The sequence below is a fragment of the Lissotriton helveticus genome, chromosome 2_1 (assembly GCF_964261635.1).
Source record: "Lissotriton helveticus chromosome 2_1, aLisHel1.1, whole genome shotgun sequence".
Taxonomy (NCBI): domain Eukaryota; kingdom Metazoa; phylum Chordata; class Amphibia; order Caudata; family Salamandridae; genus Lissotriton; species Lissotriton helveticus.
The window spans coordinates 1,575,296,627-1,575,317,734 of record NC_136059.1 but is presented as its reverse complement, the minus strand read 5'-3'; positions in this window follow the sequence as shown (position 1 = coordinate 1,575,317,734).

Below are 21,108 nucleotides of genomic sequence, written 5' to 3'. Positions count from 1 at the left end.
TGACCTTGGAATCAACAAATTAATATTATGCAACACAAGTTGCACATGGTGCAACACAAATAGCACATTTGTATACACAGCTTGCACTCCAGCGTTTATTGACAGCTTAGAAGATATATTGGAGCCTCCAGACACAGCACAGATAGTTTCACTTATAAAAGCAGTGAATAAGGGAATATTAGGCACATATAGATACACTTATAATCCGCTTCCAATTTACTAGACTACTTGACATATGATGGAGTGGAAATGTCACTTCTTTTGTAGGGGTGCATCATAAGCATGGGTAGAGGGCATCCATATATAATCATCCACTGAATTAGCATAAAGTGTTGGAATTGTGAAATCTATTAACATGAATACGTAACTTATTTTAGGTTTTTGACAAGTATTGTGGCGAATCAATCTAGAAAATGACTGTAACTAGCAGAAATGTTAACATGAGGAACTTGTGTTGTGTAACAGACAGTTACACATGTACTAAGTGTGCTTATTAATTATGACATTTTAACGTATGTAAATACTGTAGTAGACATTGCATTAATGTTTATGTGAATTTAAAAAGCTTACATGAAGCGTTCCTATGTTAGCTTTAGAATTAACAGTTGATTTTCATTTGTGCTGTGGAATCTGTTCTTTCCCACATTTGTATTGTAAGTGATGATGCACTCTTTAGGCAGAATCATGTCTTTGCTTTACTAGCTAGGCAATCATTTAACTTGAGTAGATAAAGGAAGGAAATTACAATTCACACAGGAGAGGATCTGGGAGCCATGGACACATTTTTGCCAAAAAGGTACAGGGATGACCTTGTGGGAAAGTACATTTAGGACTGTACCAAGAGTAGATAGCGTAATGCGAAGTGCATTGTGGGAATACTACCTGCGGATAACTGATTGTTGAAACTAGGAAAAGAGCCCCACTTCTTTCTTGCCTTGAGATAGAGCATCCCATAGTGAGCTCTTTCTTTGCAAAGGTGGCTTTATGCTACTTGACTCATCTTTACAGTGGAGAGACGTCTTAGGAAGACTCCACGACTGGCACCTTATTTTCCTCTTGACCTAGATTGTTCACCCAGTAATATAGGGATGTCACCTTAGTGTTAGAGTAGGGATAGATTTAATACTTTTCACTTATCAATCCTCGATGCAAGGATATTTAGACACATGCTTCCTGATCCCTACAAATATCTGGATGCGGCTTTGGAAGAATTTGAGGTTAGGGCGATTTGGGACTTCACTATAACTCAGGAATCATTTAAGAAAGTTAGTAATAAAGTAACAGATCACTTATCGTTGATAAGTGACAAAACCACCTTCGCTAAAAGAAAACATGCATGGCCCATCATAAATGGCTTCTCAAAAAAGATGGTACAGCAATATCTGGCCACGGCATGGTCGCTGAAAAAATACACACATTTTTATTAAAGCACGATTTCGCGTACTGCCGGGTCTATCACATGCACCACACGGGAAAAAACTTGAAAAGGACACACTATGTAGGCTGTGTAAATCTGAGGAGGAAAACATTATCCATCTATTGTGTCTCTGTCCTGAATTGAAAAAAGAAAGAGTAACTATACTAAAGAGAGTATTTAACGAAAGAGGGATAAGGACATGCAGACAGGCATTGATTCAATGTCTTTCTTCAGATGATAAATTTTTAATAAAAGTATGGAAAAAATTAGAAGAGCAAGAAATAGGATACTAATAACGATTATATTTTCTTCTTAAAGTCTTAATGTATGAATTTTATGGTAAACATTTCTTCCAAAAGATGTATAGAATTTTAAGGATTTTTTTGCTATTTAAAGTGTATATAATGGATTACTGTATGAATTTGATTCATTGTAAGATTTTAATTAATCAAATAATAAATATATCTATCTATCTGTACCGCCTAAAGTTGATTTGCAGATTTGGATTCATAATAATTCCTTTGCATTTATATACCCTGGTGCTGAGGTCTCTTTATGTCCAGTTGTTTTTTTACTTGTTGATAAACTAACTAACCTTAAGTAGCTCTCAGTAAGTTCTTATGTATCCAGTTGAGTTATTGGTTAACTGACTTTTTCCTAACGACTTTTCTCCCCTTTACACTTCATGCTGCGAAAAAGAACATTGAGAGTGTGACTCTAGAACAGGTCTAGCACTTATGAGCCGAGCCCTGTCACATCAAGTTAGCAGCACCCCAAACCCATTCTAAAAACTTACTGAGCATCTTTTTTCCTGCTCTCAATCTGTAGCTACGGACTCAATATACACACTAAACCGCACTACACTACACTTTAGTAGTAGTGTAGCATTTTGAAAACTGTCAAGGTTTAGTTAGCATAAAAGATAGAGACTTTTTTTTGCCAATTTGGATGCTCGGTTCAATGACGGGAATGTTGTGGGTGGGAAGACCTTTGTATAATAACAATGCATGGTATATGAAAAACAAGTTTGAGTGCATGCAAACATAACACTTTTAATATTAGAGAATGTGTACATAGGCATAGGGCTGAGGAAAGCAGACTGTTAGAATGGTAATGCGAGCAAACGCTTGCTTGATTTCTATGATTCAGTCTCGAAATTCCCTATTTCGACACAAAGCAGACAAGGAAAATATAGCACTTCTCTGGTGCACATGATATCATTACAGCTACAGGATAAGATGACCTTGTGGAGCTGTGTCTTTGAAGGGAGAAAGAAAAATTTGCATTAGCTTTATAGTTTCAGAATGCTTCATCAGAAGAGCTTTGTTTGCACCTTTTTCTTGCAAAGCAGGAGTCAAAAATGAATGCTCCCGCCACGATCCATAAGACACAAATAGCAATAATGGTACACAAGGTACATAAGGTGTGGCGTTGGAGCTCGGTTAAGCACATGGACCGGTTCCAGAGGGGATATGAAAAAGGGTTGAGTTCCAACTGCTGTCTCTATGGCATAGAGCTTTACTATGCGAAACATGGTTTCGCATAGTAAAGCTGGTGGACTGATATCATTATAGACTCAAAGGGTAAAAATATTATGGATGTGTGATGAAATAAAATTTAGGATTTTCTAACCTTCACCCCTCTGTGCATATTATATGTTGAGTTGTTCATAATAGCGCTCATGAACATTTTGACATCCTTGTTAACTAGACAAGTACTGCATAATAAATAACCATATCATTGTAAAATACTAATCGTTGAATGTGTGTGTATTGAGTCAGGGTTCTACTTTATCATGACCTGTAGATAAGAGATATTCTAACAGAACTGTCTGACTCCTAAAACTCCACATCCCACAGAGCATAACTCGCTAGAGAAGTAGAGAAGTAGGGAGAATTACTTACCGGATCTCCTTTTCCCAGAAAAGGGCACTTTTACCTTTGAGGCTAAGACGCTTACGGGATGTGAACCCAATAATATTAGGGGATATGACACTTTCCTGGGGAAAACTTCTTACAAGCACTCCTGGGAGGGATCAGACTTATTTGGAAGATCACTTATTTGTTAATATAGCCCAAGCATCACTTCAAAACTACCTGTAAAAATCACAGGGTTTGTGGGGGGGGGCTACCTTGGCTATACACTCTATTGGAGCAGACAGGACATACTTTTTGGAGAAAATCCCACAGCCACCAAATCCTGTCATTATGTGCTGCTGTAATTGACAACTGTGCTTCAAAATGCACCGTGGACTCCCATTTATATTCACAATGTATACGGAGGACCCCCTCCCCCTTCAAAATGTCAAGCCCTACTAAGCTACTGAAACTGAAGGCTGATATTATGGCCTACACCTTATGAAATGTATATAGGAGCCAGTTGTTACAAGATACACCGTCATGATAGTTAGTATCTAAAAATGGATTCAGACAGTACAAGACGCTGTAGTTCGCTATTAGCTCTCTTCATGTATATGTAAACCAAGCTGCAGTTTCCTCAGATTCACCCATACAATTTATTTTGGGTGACGTGTTAATGAGGCTGACTTGTTCTCCTACTGTTGGATTTATTTAGACAGTGTGTTTGCATGTGGCATTTTTTAGGTCTCGCGACCTATCAATGCGCGCAAGCGCATTGAGCGGAGCGAGAATTCAAGTGCTCAAAAAGCTCGTCAAACCAAGGGCTTTTTGCTGCGGTTTTCTTAGAGTTCACGTGGCCACAGGCACGCGCTTTTGGGCCATAAACTTTCACCATCTGTTCCCCAGCTCCAGCACCTCCCCTCTCTCTCCCCGCACACAGCCTTACTTTGATTTCGCCTCCCCCTCCCCAGCCAGCTTCCCCAGGCCGTGTTCCCTCCCACCTTTCCTCCTCCGCAAACTTGATTAACAGGAGGCCATGCTAATCACTGCCTTCTCCCAATGACCTGCAGTTTCCACCCCCTCCCCAATCACCCACAGCAATGCCTATATGCTCGGCTAGTTGGGGACTCTGCTTGCATGTTTAGCGAGCGTCATGTGAAGATCCTGACTACGCAGTTGCCGAAGATTTCCAGTTCTTCTAAACAGCGTTAGACTACGGTTAGACAACAGAGCCGCTTCAGAGTCCATCCTTGTAGGCGTTGATCACCATCCAGTGAATGCAATAAAAGTCCCCGTCAACATCCCACAGTAAGAGTCATAAGCGATCTGCGGCTTCTATAAAACTACTGCGGTTTCATGCAACTCCTCAAGACCTCGTGCTGAGGATTCAGCGCACGAGTCACTCCATTGCTTCCCTGCCTTTTTTGTACTCTTTATAATGAAATATCGCTGCCGCACATTATTTTTAACCTGTAGTTTGATTGTGTTTTCTCCACAGAGACAGGTATGTATGTATTGCGCAAATGTGTATTTTGAAGCTCAGCTGCCGGATTGTCTTAAAAATGTAAGTTTCCAAGTCACTGACTCACTGTAGGTAGCCTTGCCTGACACTGCAAATAGTCCCACTCGTTGCCTTTCAGGCTAGCTTTTGTTTCCGCTGTGCTCCCCCCCCCCCCATCTCACGCCCGAGCACGTGCACACGTACTCCCTGTGAATTATTTCACTTCAAACAATGAGGCTGCAGTTTGGTTTGTAGTTTCATTACCCGTCCGCATGTATACGGCGTGGCCCCTTTCAGCCTTCCGCAGTTGGAAAAGAAAATATGCTTGCCTTCATAAATCCAATTAAAAAGGAAGCAGCATTTACATTTCACCCCCACTCCCCAGACCCACGTATAATGGTGCACGATGTCAGAAAACATGACGCGTGTTTTCACTTTGTGACAGAAACCATTACATTTAAAAATCCTTTACAGTTAGCTTAGTTAGACACGTGATGAATGGCTCCCTAATCCTGCCATATATTATTACAGCTAAAAGGCGCCCGATGAAAAATATTTTGCGGTAATCAGCATTTATGGGCAAATGTGTTTTTGCAGTGATATATTGTATCTTTTATTTTCTCTTCATGTTATGGAGATGAAGGAACACACACACCGATTTAGTGCTTTTTAAAGGCTAGCATTATAGACATACATGTTTATTACTGCAGGTTCCTAAGTAATGCGGCGCAGTTTTAGATATGGGTGTGTGGGTCTCTATAGGTGGCACAGGCTGATGGGTGCTATGGCGACATCTCTTTTCCCTCGCGTCGTCACTGTCACTGCCGTCTCTCTTACCTTCTCCCATGCCTCTCTCTCTCCCACCCCTCAGACCTTCTCCCTACCCCCTCTCTCTCTCTGTACCCTTTCTTTTTATGGCCCCTCTCAACACTCTGCTATGTTGTCTCCATCCCTCAACTCTCTCACAGCATCACTCAGCTCAACCACAGCATCACTCAGCGCAACCACAGCATCACTCAGCGCCACCACAGCATCACTCAGCATCACCACAGCATCACTGGTTCAAATATGTTCTCTCAATGTTTCAAGCTTTATTACAAATGTCAAAAAAGATGTTAATATTTCACTTCTGTTCTTGGATTTTCGTCGCAATAAAATACACTGAACATAATCTTCACAAAAGTTATTTACAAAAGTTTAAGCTATTGCCATTATAAATTACAATAACTTTTTAAAAATTAATAATTATTGAAAAAAAAATTAAAAGCCATTATTATTTGTAATTTCAATACATGTAAGTCACGTAAATACAACACATATTGCATTACAAATGATATAGGTGTCACATTTGAGAAAGTTATAACTTTTGGCATTGTAAATGACAAAGATATTAATTTTGCTATTTTCAAAACCAACACATAAATAAAAAATGTGACATTTACAATACCAATAGCTCGAACTTTCCTAATGCGAGACCTATTGGCAACGCCAGTGCTTGTTATGATATTCTACACAGTGTTACCATTTTATTTTTCACATAATGCTTGCCACTTTGGTTCATTTCCCAATGGCTTACAGAGGTTACACATTTACAATATTTGCATTTATTCTATTTGCATGGTTAATAAATGTTTAGTGCCGTTTGTCAATATCACCATTCTTGAGTTACACATTAACTATGCTACCTCTATATGTATTTTCGTTCACTGAATTATGATTACCAGTCATATCTTTTCTGCACTGTACTATGCATTATGTATTGTTTTTTAGTTAAAAAGTGATGAAATTGAAAGGTCCATTGCACAGTGATAGATGTGTACCCCTGCCCAGATACAATGGTATCTAACTCCCTGGTGCTGATTTTTGCTGTCATGAGTGAACACGGATCATGTGCGTGTGCCATGACATAGGCTTGTCTCTTGGATTGCGTCATTGTTGGACTGATGAGGATGTCCAAAGCACTACTCTCATACAACCACGGTCCATGCAGGTAACAGCGGTGGGGCCGTGGGGCCATGTAAGGGGGAATTTCGAGGGACGATGCAGAGGGAAAATTAAATATTTATTTAACTTCCCTCTGCATCGTCCCTTGAAATCCCCCTTACATGGCCCCACCGTTCTTACCTGCATGGACCGCGGCTGCCCTCGTAGTGGTGAAAGGCTTCTGCCTTTGCCTGGAGCTAGGTAGCATGAGGATGATGACCTGCACATGTTACACCAGCTCTTCCCTGATTCATTAGTTATTGTGGGAGGGCACTTCAATTTGAAAGTGCTGCTCTCCCTGTTTGATGTTGAGCATTTATAGTGACTCCACACATCCTAATCTCTGCTTAGATGGGAAACCACTGGAAAAAGGTATAGTTTTTGATTATTTAGGATTAACCCTTACAGATAAAATGCAGTGGCATGCGCAAATTAGGAAGTCCAGTTTAAGACTGGCCCAAATTTTGGGGGGGCTGGCTAAGACGTTCAAGAAAAGTATCCATAAAGTTGTTGGCCCGGTCTTGGAAATCTTTAAGGCACAAGCAAGGGGGGTGGCTCTATATGGGGCAGAAATCTGGGGCCATCAACCATCTGATCCTCTGTATAGGAATGAAAATATTTTAATTAGACATATCCTAGACCTCCCGAAAAGTACACCATTGATGTCACTCTGTATGGACGTTGGGGTTGACCCAATTGCTGAGGAAGTTGCCCTCAGGCCCCTACTCCACTGGCGACGTTTATGGTGTACACCAGAGTTAGTGGCATTTAAGATGAGATGAAGGAGGTCTTAAACTTGCAGGGGGCGGGCAAAATCCCATGGTCAGCCTATATTAAAAATACTTTAGTTGCTCTAAGGATGGGTAACTTATGGGCCAACGCTGAAGTATCTTGCCCGGCCATTCCCACAAAGGCTCTTTCAAAGCTTTTCAGAGAATATAAGGTAAACCTGATCAAGGGAAGTTCCATCACTGGCACACTGACAGCACAATTTTTAGAAGTCATGGCCCAATACAGGTTAGAACCTGTTCTTGACGTTATTCAGCCCCCCCTAGCTAAAAAACTTTATTTGCAATTTAGGCACGGTGTACTACCACTCCGTGCCTTCACCAACAATTGGGGGGTGCAGAGTCCAAGGGGTGTCCGGTTTGTGATAACACCCCAGAAAGGGATCCACATGTATTGTTTGTCAGTCATGCTTACAAAAAGATTAGACATCGATGCCTCCAACAGGTCTGCCGGAATCACAGTACGATTCACTGTGCGGAGGCTTATAGGATATTTAAATGATACCAGCCTCCCTATTGTTTGAGGAGTGTCCGTTTAACTGTATTAAAATCTAACCTGGTCTAATTGAATTTTCCTTTTTAACTTTTTAAACAATTTGTAGCCTTTTTATTGCATATAAATTGAGTAGTTTTTTATATGCCAATGCCTTTTCTGAGACTTTTTAAATATTGCACTGTCCAGCATTTTATTTCATTTTGCACAACCAAATTGTATGAAATGTGTTCTACTTTTAAATGTACTTTTATGACCAGAATGGCCGAAATAAAGGATTTTTTTTACTTTTGAGGTATTCATTTAAAAAGACATTTCAGCAGTGCTGGTTAGCAGGGGCTGGGGGACTTTGGGAAAGCCACACAGTGATTCTTCCTTCTTAGGAAACATAACTTATTCAGCCTTAATGGCTGGGTACCAGGGGATTGTTTTGCATGTGCTCCTTTGAAACCAGGCACCTCTCAAGCCCAATCGATCTGCAGCCCATTCAGGTAGGAGGGGTGCCGCCAGGTGGTGGTGGTGGTTGGTCTGCTAACCAATGCGCATGCGCGGCAGCCTGCGCATGCGCATTGATTATCAAGACGGCGCCGTGAACGAGCAGAGGGAGCCCCGGGACGCTGCAGACAAGGTAAGTGCCTTTTATTTATTTTTATGTGCCCATTTACCAAAAGTAGGTATGTAGGGGAGGGGGGTATGCAGCGCGTAGTTGGGCTACGCGAAGTATGCAGGTGGGCGTAGTTTCTCACCCACTTTGCGTACCTTCGCGTATCCCCACTATGCACACTACGCCCAGGGTTCGTTTTGGGACTTTTGAGGACATTTCATGGACATTGGTTGGGGTTAGGGAGGGGGTGGGTCGGGTCTTGTGGGACAGTTTATTTTTGTTAGGGTCGAAATAATTATTTATTTTCCACTTAAACGTAGCATGCGCGTTTTTACTGTTTTGTGGGCGAGGCGGGGGGTAACTGTACGTTTGTTTTCCTGAAACTTAACTGGCTGGTTGATTCAAATTGTCTAAGGAATCGTCCAAATTTGTACAAAAGTGCCACTGACAGAGTTACTGAATTCAATTGTCCTACTACTTTACTAGTACTACCGTCAGTCTCTCCTCTCCTCCTACTCCATTATTCTTCCTCCCCCAAAATGCTTATCTTACCTGTGATTCGTGTTTGAGAATAGGGCTAGGCACAGGGTTGGCGGCATGGCAAATGGCGATTAAGGTTGGCTATGGAATGCTGGATGGATGAAATGGCATCATTGCGTTGTGGTGGTAGTAGTTGTGGTACACACTGGCAGTAGCAGCATATGAAAAAAAGGAAATGAGACATTGACTGGCCTTAGAGGAGTATTAGAACAGTACGATAGTACAGTACACAAGAACAGTGCCATGAATTGTAGCCTAAGCAATGCTAAAGTATTCAATCAAAAGTTAGCTACTAGTTGCGTGGATTATGGCTACTACAAGAACTAGTACTGAAGGACACAGCAGCGTAAGCTTTCGTCACATTTAGGAGGATGTTGTTGATGATGAATCCACTCTATGGCGGATATGAAATTCTGAATTGATTTGCAAATACTCATGGGTGTGTGTCGAGCAGAATAAGAATATATCCTCGGAATCCTTGACCTGCCTTGAAATTGATTTTCTGTTGCTTTTGACCTTATCCTCCCCAGCAAGCGTGTGAAATTATTGGTGTCATTTAGTCACACCTCAATGAAAACCACACAGCCCGGGGGAAGAGCGTTGGGTTTGAAAAATAGATGGGAATGAGGGTCTTTGGGAAAGTTTTTGGAGAGAGAAAAAAAACCACAGCACGGACAAACAACAAATTAAGAAAAACAAATCTTTGGATATGAAGATATTCATAAATCTTTTAAGGGACATAAAGGAAGTGCATGCATGAAGGTATTTGCTAAGTGGATGGTTAGGTTACTGAAAAGTAGTACTTACTACAACTTACTAACTAGTACTAAACAATTAGGCAGTACAGGGCTGCAGTAATTACGCAATTTCACTTGGCTATCTCCCCTCAGACAGAATAAACACTTAGTAGTACATTGCATTAGTTTTAAAAATAGTAAAGAAACTTATGCTGTAGGGATGAATTTGAAGCAGAGAGCAAACGCACAGAGTCGCACTCATAGATGTTCACAACAATAACATTATTTAAAAGAGAAGGACAAGTGAAGTGGATACTGTAACTGTATGTTGTAGTTGTCCTGGTCAAATTGGGAAGTTGCATGCATCCAGCTATTCCTCTTATTCGCAGTACTCCTCCATTCCATCGGGCGCTCTGTCGATCATTCTTGGTGACCACATTGTCCACTGCCTGCCTGGTGGATGCGGAATTGCGGATTGCTATGGTAAGCCTGAGTTAATGATTTTTCCCATCGGACAGGGTAAGTGCCGGCCAGTAATTGTCGATGGAAAAACAGAAAGGGATATTAAAACACCCCGGAGGAAAAATTATAAGGTACGGTGTGTAGTGCAAAAATAACACTCACTTTCAGAGGCGACAGTATTACATGGATGCGTCAGTTCTAAAGTGCCTACTCTGAGTCTCTGTTTCCAGGATAATATAATTAGCACGCAGCAGGCCAGGTCCATGCAGACGGTCAAGGCAGGCACCACTGAGTGAACCAACCTCCATGTAGCATACCTCTTTGACACAGAAAGACAAAGCAGATCTAATTTTATACAGCAAGCCACATAGCCGCAATTTTACATGAACCGCTGTCTGGACTCTGGCTAAGCGTGGGCGTAAAATCCGTTTCGCGGGCGAATTTGCGGATTTTTGATGATTTTGCGATCCGCGAATCGCGCGAAATTGCCCAATAATCCGCAAATTTGCAAGCTACGAATTATTTTGCTTGGTCGCGCTTGAAAAATTCAATATCGCGCGTGCGGCGTTGACTCTGAGCCTGCCGATTTGTTTTTCTCCCGGTTTTGCGTGTGCTGCGCCATTTTCGATTTTGCTGCGTGATCGCGCGAGAGTTTTTCGAACGCAATTGCATTATCGCGATTGCCATCTTGCACAGCGAGAGTTTGACAACGCGAGTACGTCATAAAGGCCCGCGACAGCGCGCAGCTGACTTCCGGTGGGAGGTTTGAACAGCTCGCGTTCCCGAAATTGCAAAAATTGCAATTCTGCACAAGAAATCCACTGCAGGAAGCATAAACCTTGTGGAAATGATGATTTTGATCAGAATAACTCCGATTGACATTTGGCTGCACTTTTTGGTGCAGTAGCCCATTTTATGGGGTGGGGTGGGAGGAAGGAAGTGCCCCAGAGTCTCCAACTTCCTGTTCCTGTCCAGCAGGCTCCTCCCAGTGCTTTGTCCATGTCCTGGTCACTTTTCATTTGGCTGTGGAGCTGGAAGGATTACTTTTTGTGGCTGCTGCTGGATATTTGTATTTGAGGACTTTTTGGACTTTGGAGTTTGGATCACTTTTGGACTTGAGATTTTACAAGTAAGTTGGTGTTGTTTGTTTGGGGCATTGCAGTTGAGGCAACTCCAGTTCTAAAACTTTTTTCACAACTTTAACAAAATATATATTGTGGTGGGTAGCCACAGTATCCAGTACGCCCAGGGTTAGTCATGGGTGCATGATACAACTGTTTCTGTGATTTTTTTTAACTTAATTCTCATTTATGTCATGGAATTTTAGCTCACTGTTATATGTTGTTGTTTTTTTAAATTTTGGGGTGCCTGTAAAGCCTCACTAGCCAGTAGGCCCAGGGGTAGTGAGTGGTGCATGGACCAAATCTTTCTGTGGGGTGTCTTGAATGTAAACATCATTGAGGGCATGGATGGCATTGGATTGTGGTGATTTTTATGTGTTTTTTGATTTTTTGGGGTGTTGATGGGGTATGGGCAAGTGGGTGGGGGCCATTTTGAGGGCTGGTACAGGCAGGGCCTGGCCATGTGGTGGGGGTCAAGGGGCTATTTTGAAGGCAGGCAGTGTGCTCAGGCCTGCACCCATTTTGCCTTGCTTTCATCCATTATGCCCAGGGTTACTCAGTGGTGCATGGACCAAGTCTTTCTGTGGGGTGTCTTGAATGTAAACATCATTGAGGGCATGGATGGCATGGGATTGTGGTGCTTTTTATGTGTTTTTCGATTTTTGGGGGTGTTGATGGGGCATGGCCATGTGGGTGGGGCCATTTTGAGGGCTGGTACAGGCAGTGCCTGGCTATGTGGAGGGGGTCAAGGGGCCATTTTGAAGGCAGGCAGTGTGCTCAGGCCTGCACCCATTTTGCCTTGCTTTCATCCACTATGCCCAGGGTTACTCAGTGGTGCATGGACCAAGTCTTTCTGTGGGGTATCTTGAATGTAAACATCATTGAGGGCATGGATGGCATTGGATTGTGGTGATTTTTATGTGTTTTTTTCGATTTTTTGGGGTGTTGATGGGGCATGGCTATGTGGGTGGGGGGCATTTTGAGGGCTGGTACAGGCAGGGCCTGGCCATGTGGTGGGGGTCAAGGGGCCATTTTGAAGGCAGGCAGTGTGCTCAGGCCTGCACCCATTTTGCCTTGCTTTCATCCATTATGCCCAGGGTTACTCAGTGGTGCATGGACCAAGTCTTTCTGTGGGTGTCTGGAATGTAAACATCATTGAGGGCATGGATGGCATTGGATTGTGGTGATTTTTATGTGGTTTTCGATTTTTTTTGGGTGTTGATGGGGCATGGCCATGTGGGTGGGGGCCATTTTGAGGGCTGGTACATGCAGGGCCTGGCCAGGTGGTGGGGGTCAAGGGGCCATTTTGAATTTAAACATCATTGAGGGCATGGATGGCTTGGGATTGTGGTGATTTTTGAGTGTTTTTTGACTTTTTGGGGTGTATAACTGATGTTCCTCTGGCTTCCATTGCTTTTAGGTGCACAAGAGAACCACCAGTGCCAGGAAGAAGTCCTGCAGTGGTGTGTGCAGCACAACGTCACGCGACATCACATGTGGCCACAGACAAGACAACTGGTGTAACTGCGGCCTGCTGTTCTGACTTATGAAGAAGATGGGCCCAAATAAAGGTGGCCGTAGCGACTCAGCAAAAAAAGTTGCCAGTGCCACTGCCAGTAAGAAGGAGCAGAAGAAGAAAGTGGCACCACCTACCAAGGAGACTGGTGTGCCCACCGACACCTTTTTTGGGAAAAAAAACTACGCCTGCAGCAGCAGCGGTGTCCGCCGGGGACCAAGCTAGAAGCAGCACCTCCGCTTCATTGGGCTCAGTGCCACCACGCAAACTTAGGTCCAAGGCCATGAGTGCTGCTGCGGCAGCCACTTTGGTTGTTCAATCACCATCGACCAGTGATGTTGGCTCATCACAAGAAAGTACCATCCAATCAACGCCGGGTGTAACTCAGTTGACGAGTGTTCAACAACCACAGCCGCAATGACAACCACACGTGCAACTAGTACAAGCGCAAGTACATGGGGAAGGAGAGGCGCAATGAGAGGCGCAAGTAGAGGCGCAAGGAGAGGCGCAAGTAGAGCCGCAAGGAGAGGCGGAAGTAGAGCCGCAAGTAGAGGCGCATGGACAGGTGCATGGAAAGGTGCAACTAGAGGTTCATGGAGTGGCACAACTGCCTACAACGCTTGTTCCTCCAGAAGTAGGGGCACATCAGGAAATTGATATTCAAAAGGAGGTATCATCCGAGGAAGCCACTCCTTCTCATGATGATTATCCATTGTCTTCCAGATCCCCAGCAAGAAAAAGGTCAAGGAGGGATACTACTACTACTACAAGTTCTTCTTCAAGCCCCCTTCCTTCTGATGACCTTGATCGTGATTGGAACCCAGCCATGCAGTCTGAGAGCGAGTCACGCCATGAGCCGACAAAGGTAGCTGAGCCTAAAAGGAAGGCTCCCGCATAGCTTCCACTTATGGGTGATGACGACGAACAAAAAGCGGTGTCTTCTGCTGCTGATGAACAGTCTGACGATGACCCAGTCATCACAGTCATCACTCCAGCCCCAGCAGGCATGCAGCAGACAGACATTTTCACCCTAGCCCGAATGGCTGCTGAGCGCGATATGGGCGGCGTGGCACTGGTACCACCACCGTTAACTACAACACCAACACGACCTACAGCTCCCATCTTTTTTAGTCAGAATGGCCGGCATGGACCTCCATCCGGCTCGACCTCAAGTAGTGGTGCTGTAAGTGAACAACAGAAACAAATTCAGGCACGCCCATCCTCCTTTTCATCTGGAATTGAAAGTCAAAGTAGCACCTCCACCTTCAGCAGACATCACCAGTCCCCAGTTTGGGACTTCTTTACTGTTAGCAAAATGGCGGAAAACATGGTCGTTTGTTCGATTTGTAAAGTATCAGTTAGTCGGGGTAAGCTTGGTACCAACTATGGTACCAGAGGCCAGAGAGGTCATCTCAAAAAACACCACCCTATCCAGTGGTATGAGCACATAAGTAAGATCCAGGAAGTCCAAAGTAGAACTGATCCAAATGTATCCATTGACATTGCATCTTATGCTGACGAGGGGCTGATTGTGCAGGAGGGAAGTCAAGAACTGACCGACATTTTTCTGGTACACCCAGTACCCCTGGCAGCAGCACTGAAGTGGTATCGCCCACACCCTCTACCCCTGCAACATCTATGAGGCACACTAAGAGTGTGGGTGAGACACCTATGCGAAAAACTACATCAATGGGCCTAACTGGTTTGAAGACGTCATCATCATCATCATCATCACGTAAAATGATCCAGCCCACCATTCGCCAAATGTTGTGGTCGGAGGCGCCATTTGAACGCAACCACCCAACGGTACGTCTGTATAACGCAAAGCTGGCTAAAAAGCTAGCGCTGGACCTTCTCCCTTTTTCTTTCATGGAAGGGGTGGGGTTTCTAGAATTAGTGGCAACAGTCTGCCCTAAATGGAAGGTTCCTAGCCGGTTCTATTTTGCCAGAGTTGCGGTTCCAGCACTACATAAAGATGTGCTGGAGGTGATTGGGGCAGCTTTGCAGAAGAGTGCTGTTCACACTATCCACTTGACAACAGACATGTGGACCAGTTGCCAAGCCCTTGATTACATGTGCATCACTGCACACTGGGTCTCTTTTGCAGGGTCTTTGGCAGGGGTTAGAGACAAGTCAAGTGCAGTTGTTGACCTGGACACAGTTTTTCAAGCTACTCGGAAACATGCAACATTAGCCATGTTTGCCATGGAGAAAACTCATACTGCAAAAAACATTTTGGAGGAGTTTAACAGTAAGGTCTCTGAATGGCTGCAACCAAGAAATCGCATAGTTGGTTATGTTTCCACGGATAATGGCAGTAATATAGTTAAGCCATGCAGGAGGGTCAATATTTCAGAGTGCCGTGTTTGGCGCACTGTATAAACCTGGTTGTGCAAGATTTCTTGAAAACTGAAACACAGTCAAAAAGTTACTGACCACCTGCCGAAAAATCTGCAAACATTTCAGCCATTCTTTTAAGGCCCGGAAGGAGCTGAGGAGCATTCAACATGAACGTAAAGTGCCCGTCAAAGGATTCATCCAGGAGGTGGCAACACGTTGGAACTCAACCTTTTACATGCTTGAGCGTCTGTCTGAGCAGTGCATGGTAATCAATGACTATGTCTTTAAACTAGGTTCTGATCATAAAGACAAGAGGATAGAATGGAAGCTATTTAAAAGTCTGACAGACATGCTTCGTCCTTTTGAGGTCTTCACGTGTGAAGTCAGCAGGGAGGATTGTTCTTTGAGCAAAGCTATCCCATTGTAGGTCATGCTAGAGCACCAACTGAAGGACGTGTCTTCAACGTTCAGAGATGATGTTGGAAAGCAAGATGCATATCGGTTGGCGGAGAACTCATTAAGCTGCCTCGTTGCCAATGAAAGGCTTCAAAACATACATACAGAACAACATTACATTTGTGCCACTATTCTGGATCCACGGTACAAAAAAGCAGTGGCCAGCAATGCATTCATTCCTTTTGATGAAGCAGATGTTTCAAAGTACAAACATTGGCTAGCTGTGTCAGCCAGTCGGTTCGAAAAAGATCGGCAGAAAATTCAAGGAGCTGTCAGAAGTCCAACTGAATCAGCAGGTCATCCAGCGTCAAGTTCCACTTCTGAATCTGTGGGCGAAGGGGGTCACTTTCCCTCACAGACGATAACGACACCAGCAGCAACCGTATCATCATCCTCACCTGCACCAGGCCCAGCCATAATATTGTCGGAAGCGGATTGGCTAACTCATAAAGGGTTTCTTTGTTCCAGTGCTGAGAAGGCCACAGATGGTACGCAAAGTGGAGCAACCGTGGAGAAACTTGTATTGATGGTGCAGGCCTATCTGGATGAGCCAACACAGGTCTTTGCTAATATGAACCCATTGCTGTATTGGTACAGGAAAATGGATCTATGGCCACTGATCGCCAACCTGGCTATAAATTATTTGTCTTGCCCACTCGCAAGCGTGTCTTCTGAACGTGTTTTCAGTGCTGCTGGTGCCATTGTAACTTCAAAAAGGACCCGCCTCTTGGCCAAAAATGTGGAGAGGTTAACACTGATCAAGATGAATCAGCGCTTGATACCACCAGATTACAAAGTACGTGAATGCACACAGGAACAAGAGGACACCGACTTAGGTGACGGAAGTTCTTCTCTGTTACCTGACCTACTCCCGTCTCAATTCATGGAGTTTGAGGACGAGCTCTACTTCCCTGACACCGAGCCCTGAAAATGACTTCCTTTTTTTCATCCTTATTCACTTTAATTCCTGTGTGTCTTTCTTTGTTTTGCAACTTTTACCACAACAAAACTCTAATCACCTAATCACAACAAGTCCATTAGCAGCACTGTCTTCATCTTATATTCCTTATTGATTTGAAGGTGCCTCTGTCTGCATTCCTGAGGTTCACAAGTTCACAACTCAATCATGCTCCTTTATACTCCTCCTCCAGACTCCACCTATCCATTTCCCTCAAGGCAGATGTATGGATTACGACGAGTCCCCTCAAGTGGGACTGAAATTACTGACTGACTATCATGCTTGCTGATTGATGACAGAGTAACTTCTGATATTGACAGGAGAGGCTGCCCTGTGGGCCCTCACTTTCCGAAGAAGATGCGGACAAAAAGTAGAACAGGTAATGAATAATTGAGAAGATGGCATGCAGTGGACAATTGCTGTTTGTTTTTTGTGCATGAAATGATGATTCATATGTCTTGTCTTAGTTATTATTTAATCTTTCACACAGTAATTGTACCTCATGTCAACAACTCTGTTTTTTTTACCTTGTTTGGTTAAAAATTGTACTTCAAATTCAGGGGCCACTATATTGCATTTCACAACATATGTAAAATGACCTTGGAGCGGACTCACTTGCCAATATACCATGATGATTGATTAAATAATATATCTTTTTTCTTTACAGTCACTCCCTGGGATCATCAGCGTCGTTTTACGGAAGAACAATGGCCAATTCTTGAGTGGCAAACAGGTAAACCAGTCTAAAACAACTACTACAGCAGGACTACATGTCGGTCTATTCGTGGTATGTATTGGTCGAGGGCGAGGCAGTATACTGTTATTATTATGCCAGGCAGAGTCCACTCCAGACAGCAGTTCATGTAAAATTGGGGCTATGTGGCTTGCTGCATACAATTAGATATGCTTTGTCTGTCTGACAAATAGCCTAGGTATGCTACATCAGGTTGCTTCACTCAGTGGTGCATGCCTTGACCCTCTGCATGGCACTATCTCAAGCCTGGGCCAAACATCCGTTATGTTTGCAAAATTTGCCGTTTTTCAGTATTTCGCAAATCTCGCGAAAGTATCGAAAAATCGCTAATTCTTGAGCGGAACAGATTTTTGGGACATGCTTGCGGCAGGGCCATGCAGACGGTCAAGGCAGGCACCACTGAGTGAACCATCCTCCTGATGTAGCATACCTAGGCTCTTTGACACAGACAGACAAAGCATATCTACGGTTTAGGGTTCAGTCAGTGCCATTTACTAGGGTTTTTGGGATTAAGTTGGTATGGTTCACGCTGATTCTAGGGCCCGGGCCCGATGCAGGCTCGTTCATAATGATGTTGGCAATGTTTTACGGGGTTTTTGTGTTCTTTGGTCCAGAATTGGCCGAATTTTGGCCTCTTTGGGTGTTTTGCGGGCGCGTGTGTTTGGGTGAAAACTAAGTGAAAACTAGTTGTAGACCTTCTTCTTCAAAGAGCCCAGTGGTTCGATTTTGTTCTCCCTTGCTGAGATTCTTGTGAATCGCTGGAACAAGTGGCTGTCCAGGTGAGTGTCAAGAGGATTGAAGTAGTGGAAGTGCTGAAAACAGCAATGTTTTGTGAACAGCGCAATTTGCCATGTTTTGAAAATACCAGTATTGCATGTTTTTGGGGGGCTGTTTGGGGGGCTTCTAGGTTTCTGTAGGTGGGTTTTGGGGTCTGGGAGCACTGTTGGCACAGTCTAATGTTGATTGCACTTATTTTTAAGGAAACCCATGGTGGAAAAGGGGAGTTAGGGCCTAGCTGCAGAGCGTATTTGGACTGAATTGAAGGTAGGCCCATTTTTGATTTTTGCCTGTTTGGGGGTGTTCTGCTTTTTGGCGGGTGGCTGCAGGGGTCTGGGGGCATAACTCGGAAGGTCTAATATCGGATAAAAGTGTTTTGGATAAAATCCATGGTGAAAAAGTTTTTGCGTTTTTGCTCACTTGCCTGTCTTTGAGGTGCTGATTGGGGGGCTTCTAGGTTTTTGTGGGTGTGTTTTGGGGTCTGTGAGCACTGCTGGCACAGTCTAATGTTGATTGCATTTGTTTTTCAGGAAATCCATGGTGGAAAAGGGGAGTTAGGGCCTAGCTGCACAGCGCATTTGTACTGAGTTCCAGGTAGGCCCGAAATTTGCTGTCTCATTTTTTGCGGTTTTGCTTTTTGGCTGTTTGGGGGTGTGAAACTGGTTTTCGCCCGGGTTGGCGGGTCTGGGGGCATTGCTGGGAAGGTCTAATACCGGATGAAAGTGTTTTGGATAAAATACATGGTGAAAAAGTTTTTCACTTTTTAGAGTTTTTGCTCACTTTCGTGTTTTTGGGGGCCTGCTTGGGGGGTTCCTGGTGTTTGGGGGTGGGTTGGGGGGAGCAACTCCGGGTATGGATACTTTTGATTGCAAGAGGTTCAAAGCAAATCCATGGTGGCAAAGGGGAGTTAGGGCCTAGCTGCAGAGCGCGCACGGAGTGATTTTTGCTTTTTGGCTGTTTGGGGGTCTTCTACTTGTTTTTGCCTGGGTTGATGGGTCTGGGGGCATTGCTGGGAAGGTCTAATACTGGATAAAAGTGGTTTGGAGAAAATCGGAGGTGAAAAAGTGTTTGCGTTTTTGCTCACTTGCTTGTCTTTCGGATGCTGTTTGGGGGGGTTCCTGGTGTTTGGGGGTGCGTTTGGAGGTCTTGGAGCAACTCTGGGTATGGATACTTTTGATTGCAAGAGGTTTGAAGCAAATCCATGGCGGCAAAGGGGAGTTAGGGCCTAGCTGCAGAGCGTAGATCAAACAAGGAGGAGAACCTGCCCTGTAAATTCGAAAGGAAGGCCTACGGGAGGTCCAAAACACTTAATATTACACTCTGAACCCTGGTGGATATCTAAAAAATGGATAGACATGTATATAGTAAGAAATATTCTTATTAGAAATTCATTTTTCTCTCTTTTTCATTTATATTTTAGCAAAGAGAGCAAAACATATTTTAAGACAAACAATTATAAATATATGTAGATAAAATATTATGTAAGGTGACTTAAATCCTATTCATCGCCCATACTCCCACAGCAACTACCACCAGCACACAACAGCCATCATTCATACATCATACAACACTCCACACAATAGTCACAGATGCATACGATGGGTGGGGACAGATGACATATAGTCCCAGATGGTCTAGTAGGTTCCTAGGGTGGAACAAACGCTGACGCACGTTTCGGTGTATAGCCCCACAAGGGCTACACCTTCATCAGGGTGGGAGTGAGGTGGGGGGGAGAAAGGGCCACACGGAAGTGAAGATAATCTGTAAGGGAGAAATATTTACAAAGACATTTGTTTAGAGAACATCCAGGAAGGGTTCAGAGTTTTTCAAGAATAACCACGTTACATTTGTTTACAGAGGCACAGATAGCAACGACATCCAGGTGGTCCACGGACTGGTTAGGCCAAAGGAAACAGTTTACAATAACACACATTACATATAGACATAATTGACATGTTTAAACTCACACAAGCCTTGCAAGTGAACATGCAAAAGTTAGAAAAATGTATACCTTAAAAAATGGTATAGAGGGTCAGGCGGGCTGTGATTCCCTGCTCACTAGGAGGTCATCAAGAGATAGCTGTCATACCAGTTCTCCATAGCCGTTAGCTAGATGGCAGGGAAAAGATGGCAGGGAATTAAAGGAATAGTTCCAGAAAGGTCTATTCGGGATCTGGAAGCTAAGGAGCTAATCATTACCATTTACATACCTGATGAACTTCAGAAGAGGGAACACCCAACGGAGTGAGGTAATTAGGGATCTGGTTCCAAATTCGGTGCTCACAGAGTCGAGTCGAGTGATGCTACAAACAAGGGGACAGGGGAGGGGACTTTAGAATATATATAAAAGGTTCTCCCAACATGGAGCACTGTTTAGGGAAAATTGAGATGTCTGTCAAATAGAAGGTAGGGGGGACCTACCAAAGAAGTTGAAAGTTTCATAGGGCCCGATTAGGCTTCTTCATGGGGTGAGAGAGAGGCACTGGAATTGGTCTGCACCAGATGTATCCACGAAATGGCTAAAAGGTAAATAGGAACACTATTTAGGGCGCCTTAAATCGAATATGGTCAAATAAGCCTTTCATCGAGTGTTAACGATCTAGCTAAGTTCAGGGGGATCCATAGTCATCAAGAGGGACCTACCTGTATAGACCGGTGCAGCTCGATGAATGCTAACTTCCTCATACGATCATGGTCGGGCGGCATAGGTCAGATGTAATACCACCTAAAAGATAAAGGTGATACGGGGTAAAGATGCAAAGCCCAGGAATCACGCTGTAGTAGGGGGTATTAGTGCTGGTT